The sequence below is a fragment of the Bombus affinis genome, unplaced genomic scaffold, assembly GCF_024516045.1.
Source record: "Bombus affinis isolate iyBomAffi1 unplaced genomic scaffold, iyBomAffi1.2 ctg00000166.1, whole genome shotgun sequence".
Lineage (NCBI taxonomy): Eukaryota > Metazoa > Arthropoda > Insecta > Hymenoptera > Apidae > Bombus > Bombus affinis.
This window is the reverse complement of record NW_026108879.1, coordinates 127,432-143,701: the sequence shown is the minus strand read 5'-3', so window position 1 is coordinate 143,701 and position 16,270 is coordinate 127,432. Positions and strand designations below refer to the sequence as shown.

Sequence of the window (16,270 nt, the reverse complement as noted above, 5' to 3'; positions counted from 1 at the left end):
AGTATGTTCTAACTGGCGATATTGAAAAAATGTATCGCCAGATATTGATACGCCCAGAAGATAGGAAATATCAACAAATTCTGTGGCGCAATTCCGACGGTGAGATCGACTCCTATCAACTTAACACCGTGACGTTTGGGTTGTCAGCCGCTCCATACTTGGCCATACGGTGTCTCAAACAATTGGCAGACGACGAGGGACACCAATTCCCGCGAGCATCACTGGTATTAAAGCGAGACTTCTACGTAGACGACGCCCTCACCGGAGCTGATACGAAGGAAGAGGTACTGTCGATTCGGAAGGAGCTCACCGACCTTCTGCAATCAGGCGGCTTCAATATTAGAGGATGGGCGTCCAACGATTCGGACGTACTGAAGGGGCTATCCGAACAAGACAAATGCCGGAAGCTACAATTAGGTGAGTCTCAGACCCTAAAAACCCTCGGGGTTTTTTGGGAGTCCCAAGTTGATTCAATCCTCTATTCGGTCGATACCCTAGCTGATCTCCCACGCGTTACAAAGCGATCAATAAGTTCGGTGATCGCCAGAATTTATGATCCATTAGGATTGCTAGCTCCAGTGATAATTCGAGCAAAGATTATTTTGCAACATATATGGTCATTAAAGATCAACTGGGATGAATCACTTCCCGCGGATTTGCATACGGAATGGAGCCGGTACTACACCCAATTAGCGTTGATAAACAACGTCCGGTTTCCACGAAAAGCTGTAATACCAGCAGCGACTAGGATGGAACTCCACGGGTTTTGCGATGCCAGCGAGAAGGCTTACGGAGCCTGCGTCTATCTCCGCACCATTAGTTCCGACGGCTCCATCCAATCCCATCTACTCACCGCGAAGTCAAAGGTCGCTCCGCTCAAAACACAGACGATCCCACGACTCGAACTGAGCGGAGCACTCCGTCTGGCTACCCTGATCGCATCAATCCAGAAAGCCCTGACGATCGAGATCTCTCGGATCGTATACTGGACTGATTCCACCATCGTGCTCCAGTGGATCAAAACCTCGCCGCATATGTTAAAAACATTTGTGGCGAACCGAGTAGCCGAGATCCAACTCAAGACTAACCTCTCCGATTGGCGTCATGTACCCACCGCCGACAACCCAGCGGACCTCATCTCACGAGGTCAGACGCCCAAGGAGTTCCTGCGCCCGTCCATTTGGAAAAATGGACCATAATGGCTCCAGCAAAACGAAGAGCATTGGCCAACATGGAACCCAACTACGTCGGGCGAAATTCCTGAGCAACAGAGGTCACCCTGCCTGGCAGCGAACCCAGTCGACCATACGATATTAGAAAAATACTCGTCATGGTCAAAACTAACCAGAGTCGTCGCTCGCTGCTTTCGATGGAGACAGAAGCAAAGCCGGGCAGTATCTCTAACAGTAGATGAGCTCATTTCGGCAGAAAATAGATTGCTTAGACTCCTACAAAACATCCATTTTTCGAAGGAGATTCGCTCACTACAAAAAGATCGGACCACGTCCGTGGGAGGGAAACTCCAACGCCTAAATCCTTTCCTCGACAATGAAGGGATAATACGAGTCGGAGGATGACTCACTAACTCACAGATGCCCTTCCACCAAAGGCATCCGATCATTCTGCCAAAATCATCAGTGACTGAGCTCATTATCGACCAGGAGCATCGACGCAACCATCATTCCGGAACCCAGGCCACACTATACGCTATTAGACAACGTTATTGGCCTGTCGACGGCCGAAGCCAAGTATGGCGCACCATCAAGAACTGCGTCCGTTGTTGCCGAGCCAATCCACCATCAGTAGAATATCTGATGGGAGACCTGCCGGAGTCACGGATCACCGAGTCGCGGCCCTTTACGAACATCGGGGTTGATTATTGCGGCCCGTTCTATGTCAAGGAGAGAAGGGATCGTAATCGCCGAAGGGTAAAGGTGTACGTCGCCATATTCATATGCCTGGCTACCAAAACCGTTCATATCGAATTAGTGAGCGATCTGACAACCGACGCATTCCTTGCCGCGCTCCGCCGGTTTATCTCTCGGAGAGGACATTGTGCGACCATCCTTTCGGACAACGGAACTAACTTCGTCGGAGCAAACAGGGAGTTGAAAGAACTTCACCTCCTATTACAATCCGACGACCATCAAGAAAGGGTGCAGACCTTCCTCACCGATCGGCAGATACAGTGGTCATTCAACCCTCCGAATTCACCACATTTTGGCGGTTTATGGGAAGCCGCGGTGAAATCATTTAAACGGCATCTTATTCGCACCGTTGGCACGGAACTCTTGACCTTCGAGCATCTCAATACTCTGGTTATTGAGATCGAAGCGATGTTGAATTCCCGTCCACTTACTCCCATCTCAACAGATCCTAACGATCTCCCAGTCCTCACTCCCGGACATTTTTTGTTAGGCGACACATTTACCAACATTCGGGAACGAGATCTTAGGACAATCCAACCAAGCCACTTATCTAACTGGCAACGTATCCATCAGCTTAAGCAGGAATTTTGGAGTCGATGGCACCGAGAATATCTCAACGAATTAACCAGCCGTAGCAAATGGTACAAGGGCAAACATGGCATTCGTGAGGGCACAATCGTAATTCTCCGAGAAGACAACGTTCCACCTATGCATTGGCCCTTGGGCCGCGTCATTAAGGTCCACCCAGGAGCCGACGGAATTATACGGACAGCCACGGTGAAGACAGCGACGAGCATCCTGGATCGCGGCGTCAAACGATTGATTCCACTACCCTGTCAACCGGAATCGGAGGAACCCGGACAACCACGAACAGCGGAGAACGCAGACGAAAGTTCCCCCTGATACCATCCATGGACTTTTGATCGGGATTCTCTCAACGGGGGGAGGATGTTACGTCGCGTGAAGAGGTCCGCGCGACGTACTTTAATGTCTGACCGTCCAGACCCAAACGTCATTAGAGAACCCTCAATAAAACTAAGGCCCACCATAAACCGATTCTCATTAGCTTGCAGAAACCTTGAATCCTGCAAGCATTTTCGGTTTATAGCGGGTACTTAAAAGGTCCTTAGGTTTATTGAACGTTCTTAAATATTACGGAGTAAGCTGGTAGATATGACGGGAAAAATTGTTAATTATATGACAAGGAAAATCAGGCATTTAGAGATTAGAAACATCTGGGTTTTCCCACGAGTCATGCCGTTAGGATGCTTCCATATCCCAACTTCAACCGTTAACGTCTTAGCTAATGGTAACGGGGATCTGTGTCCTCATGTTCATAACGGAAAGTACGAACAACGAATCAGCTTACTTCGTTCAAAACCTCCATCGTCATTGACACAGGTAGACGTACGAGTCAGTCGTTCGTAGTAGTACGAGTTAGTCGTTCGAGTAGTACGAATCAGTCAGTCGTTCGAGTCAGTCGTCAGTGCAAGCCACCCAAGTCAAACAGTCGGAGTCAAGCAGTCGACGTCTCCTCATTCAATCTTTCGGTTGATCCTGTTGATTCGATTCAGTCAAAGTTGGATCTGATCAATCGCCACATCTACTACGACCCACGAGCCTTCCTCTCTCAGATTGGCAGTCAGAATCTGAGCAAGATCCAGGCAATCTTCAGACTCAACGACGTTACTATTGTGTGTGATTAAACGAAGCTGTTGGAGAAAAATATGATCATAACCCTACCAATCACGGAGTTATATTAATTCAACCACCCCTATTATCTTAACGGAAATCAGGGGATCGATCTACTCGCGGCGTCGATCATTAGGATCGTAACGGGAATTTACGACTCCCGTTGACGTGTTTCCTCGCGATTGCGTCACCCCGCGATAGCTCGAAAATACAACTGCTGTTCCACACGGTTGAAGGTTCTTCCATCTTCGAATGAGATTTCGCGTCAACCGGGAAAGATAGCGGCGTTCGAGCGAATCCCAGCGTGAAATTGTTGGATGATTAAAGTGGCCGGAGATCGGTTTACCGGCTCTCTGTCGAATTAAACGAGACACTTCGAGTTTAAGGGATGATTCAAAGTTTGAACAGTTTCATTACACCTTGTGTTCATCCGTTCTGAATATCTCGAGTGGGTAAAATAGTAGATAAGTGAATTCAATCGACAAAAGTTCAGTTAGTCGGATATTAAATAAAACTTCCTTCCAACAAATAGAGTCCAAGTGAATGAAATCCTGCTTCTATTTCTGCAGTTCTACTTCTGTTCCCAAAATTCTATTTCCAAAAAGTTTATTTATTTAAAAACAGAATAATATTTTCGAGTAATTTCTATATTGAAAACTCCAACTTTATGACACGTCGTTGAACCACTGGCGATGATATAAATTTTTAAAATCTGGGGCAGACTCTTACGTACGGCCTTAATTGTAGTTAGATCAATTAGTGACCTTGCTTAACGCTTTACGACCCTACTGAATTGTATTTCACCTACTACACTTATCGTAAATTGTCTCAAAGCTGAATGACGTCAGATTAATTGGCCCCCAACGACATGTTTTTTTGGAAAAAGGTGCATTATTGCCAACGTACACATTGCTAAGGCGATAAAATCGGGAGAGAAATTTCGAGAATGTAACGAGTCAACAATGGCTACCTTGGAACGATATCAATTGCGCTCGAGAGGCGATGAATCGTCAATTCGCGTGAACTATCATTTACAGGCATAAATTTGCTTAAATTCCTTTGCCAAAGAATTGTGTACATGTTCGTGTGTAAACACGAGTTTGCATTGTCTTTCGTGGATCGAGGGACGCCAATTATCAAGTATGCTTTTACTATTATGCAGCTCACAAAAGACCCTTGCCTATAGTGCCTGAAATACTCGAGAGTATTCCTTTTTCCACGACATTCGCGAGAATGCGCTCGCCTGGATTTATGTCGGCGCCTACTTGATTAAATTAACCGCATAAAATGCTCGCACAATTCCTTTGAATATCCTTCAATTGTGTTACATCCTTTAGGACATTTTCGTTCCAACCATTATTTTTATTGCTATGAAATTGGTTAAATATCTTAAGGTGAGATTGTCTCGTGTAACAACAACAAGAGTAGTGATTATTATGAATTTTCTTTTTAGTCTAACTATCGGTTACGCGGTAAATACTAGACCTTTTTAAGATATAAATAGATAGTTTTTAAGTACAGATGTAATTTGTTTGCTTTATTTTTAATTTAATGATAATTATTTTTCGGGTCATTATTATTTCCTTCCTCTACGTTAAGGCTGTCTCTATATAGTCGTCTTTGTCCGGATAATCCTCTCTAAATTCCTATAATCTTGGTGCTTTTGCAACACTAAACTCAAAGGAAACATAGCGACACATCTACTATCGATGCCATTAACAACCAAAGTTTCACTCAAGCTCCTCCTACTCATATTTTCTACGATACTGTACCTATTCGCGTAGGAATTTAGTAACGCACAATTGATACTGTTTTCTACGGAATTAAGAAATTTCAAGGTTCTCTTCTCTGATGAAATTTCCACATTGACTTTGTTAAGGATTATGATGGAATGAAACATTTGGTCAAAGCGAAGAGAAGTATCGTTAGCTGGAAACTCTGCTATCGGAAGCGATACCGGTGGAATTATAAGCATCAAAGCCACTCATTACGGTGGAATTATGCAGGCACGATAGAAAAAGGTATTACCACGAAAATCCACGTGTTCGGTTAACGAGGTCACCCAGCACCGCCGTTAACGTTTTTCACACGGCAGAAATGCACTCCTTTATATTCTCTTTCTTTCCGTGAATCGTGAATTTTTATTGATGGCGGTTTTATATAGCGTACGTGAAGGTATAAGCAGCGAAAATCTCATTAGATCGCTGTTGGTCCATAGTATCCAAGTCGTTTCAAGTTGCTTGTTAAAGTGCGCGCAAGAATATCGTCATCTCTTTGTTATCCTCTTATACATATACCGTTAGCTCAGCTTGAAAATAGATAAAAATCCATAATTGTTATAAAACTCCGTAAGTGCAATAATTAAAGTTCCGATAATTCTAATTAAATTTTGCCTATTCTCGCCTATTATCGAAAATGAGAGAGGAATTATTATCAATAGGCGCGCTATCAATAAGCGAGACTCTACTACGTGCGCACGTAGTGTACTCTTGATTTTGAATTATTACCGAATAATGTCGTACCTTTGAGAAGCAAATAATAATCAGTTAGAAGATTTCTAACGAACGTCATTAGAATTTTACAGACGATTCGACGAAATAGTATCTTGTGTTGACAGAAATTTTGTCTCGAGGTTTCAATTTTATCTCGGATAATGTATTTTTGAAAAACAAATAATAACCGATCAGAAAATTTCTACTATTAACGTCAATCGAATTTTATAAATCAATTCGACGAGATAGTATTCCGTGTTATCAGAAATTTACAGGAAATTTTTCAACTGTGACTCGACGTACGTAAGTCCGTAGCCAATGGAAACGTTTAGACGCTGAACAACGAGCCGCGATACGCCTCGTGAAATCGCTTACGCGTGTTCAGATTTCGTTGTTTGTGCAATCGGTACACGTAACAGACTTATTGAAGTCAGGCGCTAGAATTTCCTCCATTAGAAGAGCTGATGTGCCTGCCTTATGAAATCCATAATGTTCAATGGGAATGTCTGTCTTTTATGATGATCTTATTGCACTGTTTGAAAGCGGTATGATTAAATCGATAATATGGAAATTCTCATGAAATAGGAAATTCTTGTGGCTTTCGAAACAATTTCGATTTAGGATCGCCAGGAGTTCCGCGGCTCGGGTAATTAGCAATTGAGTAACGTGTGCTAGAATTAAGTAATCAGCCAGCGTCTCGGACACAATGCGAGCCTGGTGCAATTAAACACGCCTTAATGAAGAATAAGTCGCGAACGCTATGCTACAGCTAAATTAAATCATCAAGCTGGATATTTCTCCGTATTCCTGCTAACGTCGTTGTGTTTAATCGAGCTGATTTTGCGCAAGAGAGCGTGTAACACATTACAGAAGAAAAATAAATATTTGATGTCGGCGAGATATCGTGGACAATAAAAAAAAAAAATACTATCGAGAGAGCGGAAGGCGTTAATAGTAAAAACGTGGAGGAGATATTGCGTGAAAAGGCTTGGAGCCTTTCATAGGATGTTCTTCGTTGCTCAAACACTACCAAACAACTTCTTTATACACTGTGAAACTATCATCTTCCATATTCATCTGATTGTTCAAAGGAAAAATATGAAATAGCTAAACAAATGACGAAATTTATCGAGTACTCTTTTTCATGTATATACATGTCGGAGATGGAAAAACACCGGAACCTCTCCTTGGATTCTCGGGAATACCGTAATGTCGTAATTTAGATTAAACAAATGTCGCTCCGATTGTTCGAGGTTTATGATAGTGAGCTTGGGCTCGAGGCGACAACCAGTCGCCGAACGTAGCCGCGGTCAAGGGATGAACGTTTTGTCTAACAAAGGCATGAAGTAACTCTATAGCTCTCCTTAAAAGAAATACTTAGGACGGGGCACGACGGTAAGCATTTCAACGATTTCTGTCCCGTGGCTCGCCACACGCAGACTCTATTCTTCGAGTAAGATGATTACCAGATGTCGACGCGTCTCCACAGTACATGTTCAGCTAGCCCGAGGACCTGCTATAAATCTTAAGATCTGTTTAACTAAAGTCCTTCAAACCGACAAACAGTCCTCGTCCCAACTACGAGAAAATAGGAGAAATCTATTTTCTCACGAACGACGCTTCCTCTTCTCGAACTTTCTTTTAAGGGCGACTAGCACCCTTCCCTAACCACCAACATGGAAATTGACCAATTAACAGTAACGCCAATTTCCCTCACTTTCCGAATGAAGGCAGAAACCAGTGAAGTTCGGTGACGATGTTATCGCAGAGGAAAACTATTGCTGAGTGTTGGTCGCCTAGTGAGGTCGCTTGTGGGTGGAAAGGAACGTTGAACGTGAAAAAAACCCCGACCTTCCCATTTTTACCTTGTGCAGTAATAATCATAAGGAACGTCTCGACTTGCATATATTTTATAACAATTAAGGGCCCTAATGGTAAAATATAAATGTTTAGTTTTATAATAGTTCCTTAGGATTATTGTGGTCCAGCTAATTATATTTGCATAGCTAATGGCCGCCTCGACCGGGGAATGGATTCTGAGTCACTGGACGTAACAATAGATAAATATAGAAAATACCTAAAATACAGTAATCATAATATAGTATTTGATGAGCGAAGAAAATCTCTACATTTTTATTCAAGTCTATTTATTCAATTGCGTCGATAAACATGTTGATGAGTTGCATAAACAACTATGATCGATAGATAACAAACTTGCACAACATTCTCTCACAGGTTTTGAAAAGAAAAACAAAGAAAAACGGAAGAAATCAAGAAAGTTCCAGGAATATCTCTTTCCTCTTCCTCTTTTCTTCAAATTATATCTTTAGCGGTTCTAATGGTTTCTGGTATCTTGTGAACACACATATACATTCCACGTTGTTCAGCACGCACGTGCGCATACAAGTTGGAAAGGTTACGCAACAAGTTTGTATTCTACGAAAAATGGAATAGGCACTGCCGTGTATCAGCGCAGCTAATCGAGCAGCTTCAGCCATTCGCAAGAAAAAATTAAAAAAAGAAGGAAAGAGAGATTCTCTGATGAGGGTCGGTTATGTAACTTGGACAAGCATTACACGAAAGAGTCCAGGGAATGCAGGTCGTACTTGCAACTGTGGAACTTGCACGAGAGAAAAAAGCGGTGCAATTTTGATGGGCCCATACGTGCTCAGAAATTGTGTAAATGGCAGGGATTCGATTGCACAAACGTGTTTATCACTTCTATGACTATTACGGTGAAGGAGATCAGCCAGAAGTGATCCAGTCGTTATATCGCCTCACGATTTCCGTTCCAATCGACCGCGAAGGCGTCCAAGATTAATGGACACTATAAATTAAATCTAACGGAGGAAATTGAAATAGTTAAACCATTCTATTTATCGTTTTGAATATATGATTAAGCGGACGTAAACAAATGTGCGTTTCAGTGGCGATTTTCCGTGTTTAGTGAATCTATTTTAGACATGTATCTATATTTCAAGGTATAACTCGAGGAAAATAAATTGATCCTTTAAAGATAGATATAAGATTTTAAAGTTGGCAATAAGAAGTTAAGAAATTAGGAAATTTGTTGCACGTTGCTGAAATGTGACAAAAATTGAGTTGTTGGTAGCTAATGACAGAATGCAAAGTCAACATGACACTTGTTTATTGATTGCACGGAGATGTGTATGTATATATGTTACTTCCACCCCGAGAAAGCGAAGAAGGGGAGAAAGTTACGAGAAAATCATTGGCTTCCCGCGTGCGCCATCGCGTCGTCTATGAAGATACGAAGACAAACAGACATGAGCATCCTGTCCAACTACTTACACCTCACACCAAGTCGAACATAATTTACAGTACGTTCGTCTGTTGATTTATGATTTAAATTACCCGTGAGAGAGTACATTCGAAGACACTTAACGGAAAGAGACGTCCTGTAGCGGAAGTTCGCCATATCTCTTCACCATGAATTTCCCCGTATTTTCAAGAATAAAATGTAAATGACTAATTGAGAAAATGAAACAAGTTCCGAGCACGTGTCTTGAGTAAATAGAATTTCGAAAAAAAAAATAAAAGTAAAAAGATATTCAATTCTTTGACGATTCTCCTAACGAAGTATGAGATTTTCAATTGTTGGCGTCGATAAAAAAAAATGGAACTAAATTGCAACTTACAGTTACATGTTGATGTCGCATGACAAACTTCCTTTTATAGAGTTGATGTTGCAATATGAATTTCGACGGTTGTTTCAAGTTTATTTGTAGACATTGGCAAAATGAAGTAAGTAGATGCTGTTTAGTGTAGGAAAAAGCAGATGTTTAGTGCAGATGGAACAGGAACTGCTAGATAATGTGGAAAGAAATATTCTAAAAAGTTCGAAATGATGCATGATATTTTAGATAAATATTTAAGTATATATGGAAATATATGTATTTTGATATGATAAAAGGTTTGTTGTGTATTACTGCATTATCGTATGAAGAATTTTTTGTCTTCACTACGATGATTAGAAAAATATGTAAAACGTATCCAACATAATTAAACAATTGGAAGCTTATAAAATAATATAAAAATAAATAAGAAGTGATATAGGTAGAAACAACATATATAAATACTGCTATCTTTTAAAATACTTGCAGTACAAAAATATGCTGAAACACGATATAATAAAAAATACTTTACTCTTCGATACAAAAGTAAAAATAAAAGAATGTAATTTTGCGTTTATGTACATCACTTTTCACAGCTCATTGTCCTTTTATTTACACCATCAATCGTTTCTTTCACCCAAGCACCAATTATTCACAATTATTGTTACGATATTTAGGAATATCAATGGAACTGCAACAAACAACATATTTGTGTTATATTTAAATTTATTATCAAACGAATTAAAATAATTTGTATGTAATTACTTCATGCCACCGTTCGTATGGACCTAATAAGGTTCAAAATTTGTGACTTTACTGTAGGAGGTTCTCCGAAGCCTTGAACATTTTGCCACGACGCCCAACCAACTGTAACAATGTTTAAACAAAAATTAAGTAATATATTCCAACATACAAGTAAAAACATATACATATGATTTATATATTTTTCATACTACGCGATATATGTAAATACAATAAATAACATAACCTACAAATTCTTCATTTCTATGCAGGGGAAAAGTTCAGTATAAAAGAATAATACAAACAAAAATATGATGATATTGTGTACCTTTTGCAAGAAATCTTTCTTCGTTTAAATCGCAGATCGCATTCAAACACAACACAGTCGCTTCAAAAAGTGTCCAAAGTGTAAACGCCACATTATATCGATATGATGAATGATAACATTGAGAATATCACGCAGCGCCACTATCGTAGGGAAAGGTAAAACAGCTTCATACGCATCAAACAATCAATTTGTATTGATTAGGAACCGTCCTGCCATCTTCCGTGTTCAGATGGAAACTAGCAATTAAAAAAGTGGCGTTATGCGGGAAATTTGAATTAAAATTTATTTTTACTATGTCAAAATATATTTAGAGTAATCTCGAGCGATTTAAATATCGCTCGAGATTCCAAAAATAAGATAATCTTGGATTTCATCGATAACGTTTTACAAATGCTTGCAAAAATAGTACTATATGGAAACTAAGAGCCTTAAAACGATATTCGAAAGAATCGGTAGACTTTACAAGTAACTTAACAACGCGATAATACAACGGATGGTTGGGAGCATTATTCTATTTATAATAATTGAACGACAAAGCGCACCTTCTTGGCACTAACGCTTTTGGAACAGGAGTACGAGTGTTTCTAGACGATTCGACGCTCTCTTCTCAATTGAGTTACGTTAACGATTCATGTGTGCCGATTTAGTTATAGAACTTAGAGTTCATTTCATGCTACCCTCGATCGTTCATGACCTCTATCATCATTTTATCACGCGCCGTTCGAGGCACACGTTTATCACGTGTAAGGAAATTCGTGGATTTTAATATTCTGATATCGTTTTGCGTATGCAAAGAAAAGTCGGAATCTTCCATATCGTGATGAAAGTCACGGACGTATTTGACGTGTGCAAAAATCTTTCTTGTTTGTAGACGATAAGTATTCAGCAAAAGCTATGCTAACTCACAGCCTCGAACAAGTGTTGTATTACTGCAAAAAATTGCAACACAGACTAAACTCGCGTCGGCGGAAAGTATGCGTGAATCACGTGTACCAAATGTCACGTTTATGCAACTGTAGAAAATATTGCATTATACTAGGTTTAAAAAAAAGTTTGAGACAAAACTATCATTAATTTCAGGAAAAATTTCCAACCTGTACAATGCACGTTTTATTTGGCAACAAGACAATATAGGAAAATTGTTCCAAAGCCAATGTTTCCTCGACTAATTTAGATCTTCCACGAATTCATTCAAATCATTCATCATCCCCTAACAGATAATAATATTCTTCATATACAACGATAACGACTGCCTTAATTTTAGCTATCTATATAAATCACAAGATACTCTGATTCATTTCTCCGATAATTACGCAAATCGTATGATTACAGATCTTCTGTCACATAAAAATGTGTACTTTTCAATAAACTAGACGCAGCAATAAACATACATTATAATCAAACTTAGAGAATCAATACTAAGAAATCGTATGATTCAAATCCACATCAGTGTGCGAACTATTTCCATAATTTATGCCGTATTAGACTGTACCTGCTGCAATTTCACAGGGTAATAACGCGTTACCATTCACCGACTGAATTAAATGACGCTGAATGTGAAGTACACGAGTCTGACCGCTCATGTTCGCTAAATATCATCGGAGAAATAGAAGAAACAAACGTGGACTTTGGTCGGTTAACGAACGAAGAAAAATGAGAAGGTCGATTTGTGAACGTTAGATACCGATCAAAGCAAATATTATTTCAATCGTCGCATAATTGCAAAAGAAATGATATTCAAAGCTTGCATCTTTTCATCCAAGTAGATTGTAAATAATTATCATTTGTTATTGCAATCCTGTTTTCAGTCCGAATCATGTATTATCTAATCTATTGCCTGCAATAAATAATACTTGGGTGACGTCGAAACTGTTACCCAGGAAGCAAGAGTAAAATGCTTAAGCCGTGCAATTATGAATTACGTGATACGTTACGGTAACAATTTATGAGGCATAAGGTCCAATGATGGAACGAGAGGAAAGAATGATTCTGGTATCAGTTCGTGTGAACTGAAGGCGTGTACAATTGTACACTTAAGAACGAAATTCTATGTTGTCATCGTTTCAAGAATTAATACGTTAATGGTCCAAATTAGACTAGTTTTTATAATACAATGTCTAAGTAATGTCTATAATAATGTCTAAGTAAAGCGATTATAGTTAATCGACCAAAATAAACGTAAAGAGCACTATAACGGTGATTCGAATTTGGTGGAACGTAGCTCGCGTCTGTCGAAATTATAGTTTAGACATTGTACGATGTTATATAATAAAGATTCTACCAGATTCCTCCATGACCGCTGTTGATATTTTCACGCAGATTTGTAAAATATTATGTAAAAAGTCGCATTGTCTAAGGTTGCAGTGGCCCAGTAAATATCGACGTTTTGTCCTCAAACGTAAATACATTCGACGTGTCCCCAATATGATTGCTGTATACTAGTAGTGGGGTAAGCGAATCGTTGATTGGCCAGTTTCAACAGAGGGAGCCTACCAGGTCCGGATCGATGTTGCTAAAAGCTGCAGCAAATGGGGGAATATCAGTCGCTAGTACCACCTCGATCTGACTAGAGACGACCGTTTTCACTTCACAATTTTACTTCGTTTTCACTTTGACTTTTAAACACTTTCGTATAACTTCAGTTACAGAACGTTAGGCGGATTTGCACGCAACATACAGTGAACAAAACATCAACAAACGCAGAGATTAGAATCAGACAATAGAGAGTCGGCAGTTATATTCGAAGGTCTTTGGTGGATAAAATTAATCTGGTAAACCGGTTGTACGAGAACTGATTCTGCAGAGGCAACTCCACAGATTGTCCGTGTGAAACCACGTTGTCGTGAGCGGTAAAGGGAGAGAAAAGGAGCTAAAAAGGGTAAGGAATACCTTACATATAAATATACATAACCAAAGCAGAGTTGAAGTGGTGGCGAGAAGGGAACACCAGTGTGCTGGAAAACGGTGAGGCAGCACCGTGACTATGTAAACTACTAGGATATACTTGTGGCAGCGCGTGCGCAGAGTCGGGCAACGTCTGTATCGACAATATTTATAAAGGTACATCGTAACGTGATAGATAGATCGTCGACGATCAAACAATCAAGTGAATCGAGGGTAAAAGAAGATTTAACCAAAGAAGAGGACAAAATCGGAGAACTGGGCTTTTCTTCGAGCATAGGCAAAGAAGCACGCAAACTGGCTCCAGAGGTGAGGATCAAGCAAATTGGAATGAGGGAGGACCTGTTGTCCATAATACGGCACACAAGTAGCGATCATTTTTCGGAAGGACTCTAGTCGAAGATTGAGCAGCAAAACGGGTAAAAAGGAGACTAGCAATAGACCACTGTTTCCGAGTATTTTATACAAATAGAGGGCTCTTGTTTGCTGGATATTTCAAGCAAAAGCGTTACCAGGATCACTTTCATTCTCTTCCTGTAATTATCGACTTCTCGACTGGTCTACCTGATGACTTGTGTTTTCCTGAAGGGAAACCAAAGACCCCAATTTGAATAGTTCACCGTCGGGTTATGCCCTGGGTTGCCGCTTGTCTCGACCTGTTGGCGGCACCGATTCTGGGTTACTGTCTGGCCGTGAGGAAACTTGCACTGCAAGCCGGCTTTTTCCAAGAAGAAACGAACAAATCGATCGTAACACAAGCGGTGAACGCGATCAATACGTCGACTATACAAAAGGAGACTGCGCCGTGCGCTGATACGATGGCACCAAGCGTCGAAGAACAGCGCCAAGGTAAATCGATTAAATGGAACACTAGTAATATGAGTTTCATCTAATTGATATTATTTACTCGTACAATCACAACATGTTCGATATATTCGATAGGTGACGATGTTATTGAATAGCAATTCAATCGGTAATCAGGTTGCGAAACATTCGATGGGAAACGTTATTTATTTCTTATCTATCGAAAACGAAAGCATCGGATTACTGTGCGTTATGCAATGCAACAGTCGTCATAAAAAATTGCATGGAAATGCAATATGCAAACGAAATTAAAAAATGCCACCTGCGGAAATACCGGATGAAATAATGGCTTTTTTCATCGTTTGTTTTTCTCATTGAAACGCATTACGCTTTTTCGCTCGTTCTCTTTGAATTTCTCGATTCGTGTCAGCTAGATCTTTAGCTATTACACCGAAATTACCACGAAACCAGGCCACGGTTTCACGAATCTGTGATCTCCACTTGTAATAGGAGTGGTGACTATAAATAAAACACGATTTAAATAGATATCCGTGTCGTATGTTCGAAACGCGTGCGACGAATGAAAATTCAGCATGTAACAAATAACTTAAAATTGATAAACTTGTTGTTTTCATTCAGAGCACGGTGGTTTCTTATCAAAAGTTTCGTTTCTTTTTTCTATATCTCAGTAACTAAACGATCGTACCAGGTCCCACGAGTATCTCATCTTATCAAACTCAAGTGCTTTCGAATTTTATAAAGCTTCAATAATTTAAGCTCCTCTCTATCGTAAAATTCTGACAAGAGTTTTCGAGTACGATGAGTTCCAGAAATTATTTTGTTTTATCTAGTTCAAGTAGCTGTCAGTTCAATTTTTCTTTTTCCTTTTTTTTTTTTTTTTAACGAAATTCTTTGGCAAATTTGGTGAAATGCGATGTAGTGGTAGCTGACGTTACAGCGCATGTTCCAATGCAACAAAATGGTTTTCTCCACAAGACCGATTATTGATTTTCTGCCACTGAGCTTGTTCTTATCCTGCGCATGACAGCATATGGAAATGACCGTGATGAATCTTCGCGAAGACGTAACGCAATTTTCATAATTAATTACTGTATTCTGACGTTACAAATTTCATTGCCATTTGTTCATAGATAAATAAATATTATCGACACGATATTCCATGGAATAATTTAGTATTCACGCATACGTTGGTAGCCGTAGCGTGGCGAGAGTACATGCGTTGTTACAATTCAACGCTTGAATAATAAATCGAGTGACGACACGTTTCAGGTCAACGTACCAACGGTTAAAGCTGGTTTCATGGGGATTCTCGATAGGTGATAGTACATCGTTCGGTATACGCGAATGATCGGTATTGATCGTGTATCGCGTGCAACAGTTTGGTAAATACGACACTCGAAGCTGCACTTTGAATTATAAAACAATATACATACATCGGTATATAATCTGATTGTTTGGGTTGAAAAACTTCCGTTTTCAATACGTTTTATTTTTCAAAGCGAAACGTGCGATTCGTTTGTATAGTCTATAAACGTGCATCGAAGCTCTTTTATCCACGGATCAAGGGGTCTAATTCGTAATTATTTTGTTGACACGCGTTAAGTCGAGAAAAACAGACACGCAAATAAAAATGAAGACAGATATCGCGAACGACGAAATCGTTTCGTGGCGTACGTGCTTTTGCTTATGGTAAAAAATCTACTCAGAGATTCGTTAAATTAGTCCAAA

The 16,270-nt window shown here is 40.0% G+C and overlaps 1 protein-coding gene and 1 long non-coding RNA gene across 5 annotated transcripts in view; one reads left to right on the top strand and one right to left on the bottom strand.

Moving 5' to 3' along the window:
* Positions 1–16,270, top strand: part of LOC126927600 (6-phosphofructo-2-kinase/fructose-2,6-bisphosphatase-like) — a 136,610-nt gene that overhangs the window by 87,322 nt on the left and 33,018 nt on the right. The window lies entirely within an intron of this gene.
* Positions 8,001–14,092, bottom strand: LOC126927605 (uncharacterized). 2 transcript variants are annotated; one of them, XR_007715689.1, is made up of 5 exons: positions 13,098–14,092; positions 10,817–11,052; positions 10,513–10,614; positions 9,772–10,438; positions 8,001–8,189 (listed from the first exon to the last, which is right to left on the bottom strand). It is a non-coding gene; the product is annotated as an uncharacterized LOC126927605 (long non-coding RNA). The 2 variants fall into 2 exon arrangements; XR_007715688.1 differs by lacking the exon at positions 8,001–8,189 and having other exon boundaries at positions 10,314–10,438; positions 13,310–14,092.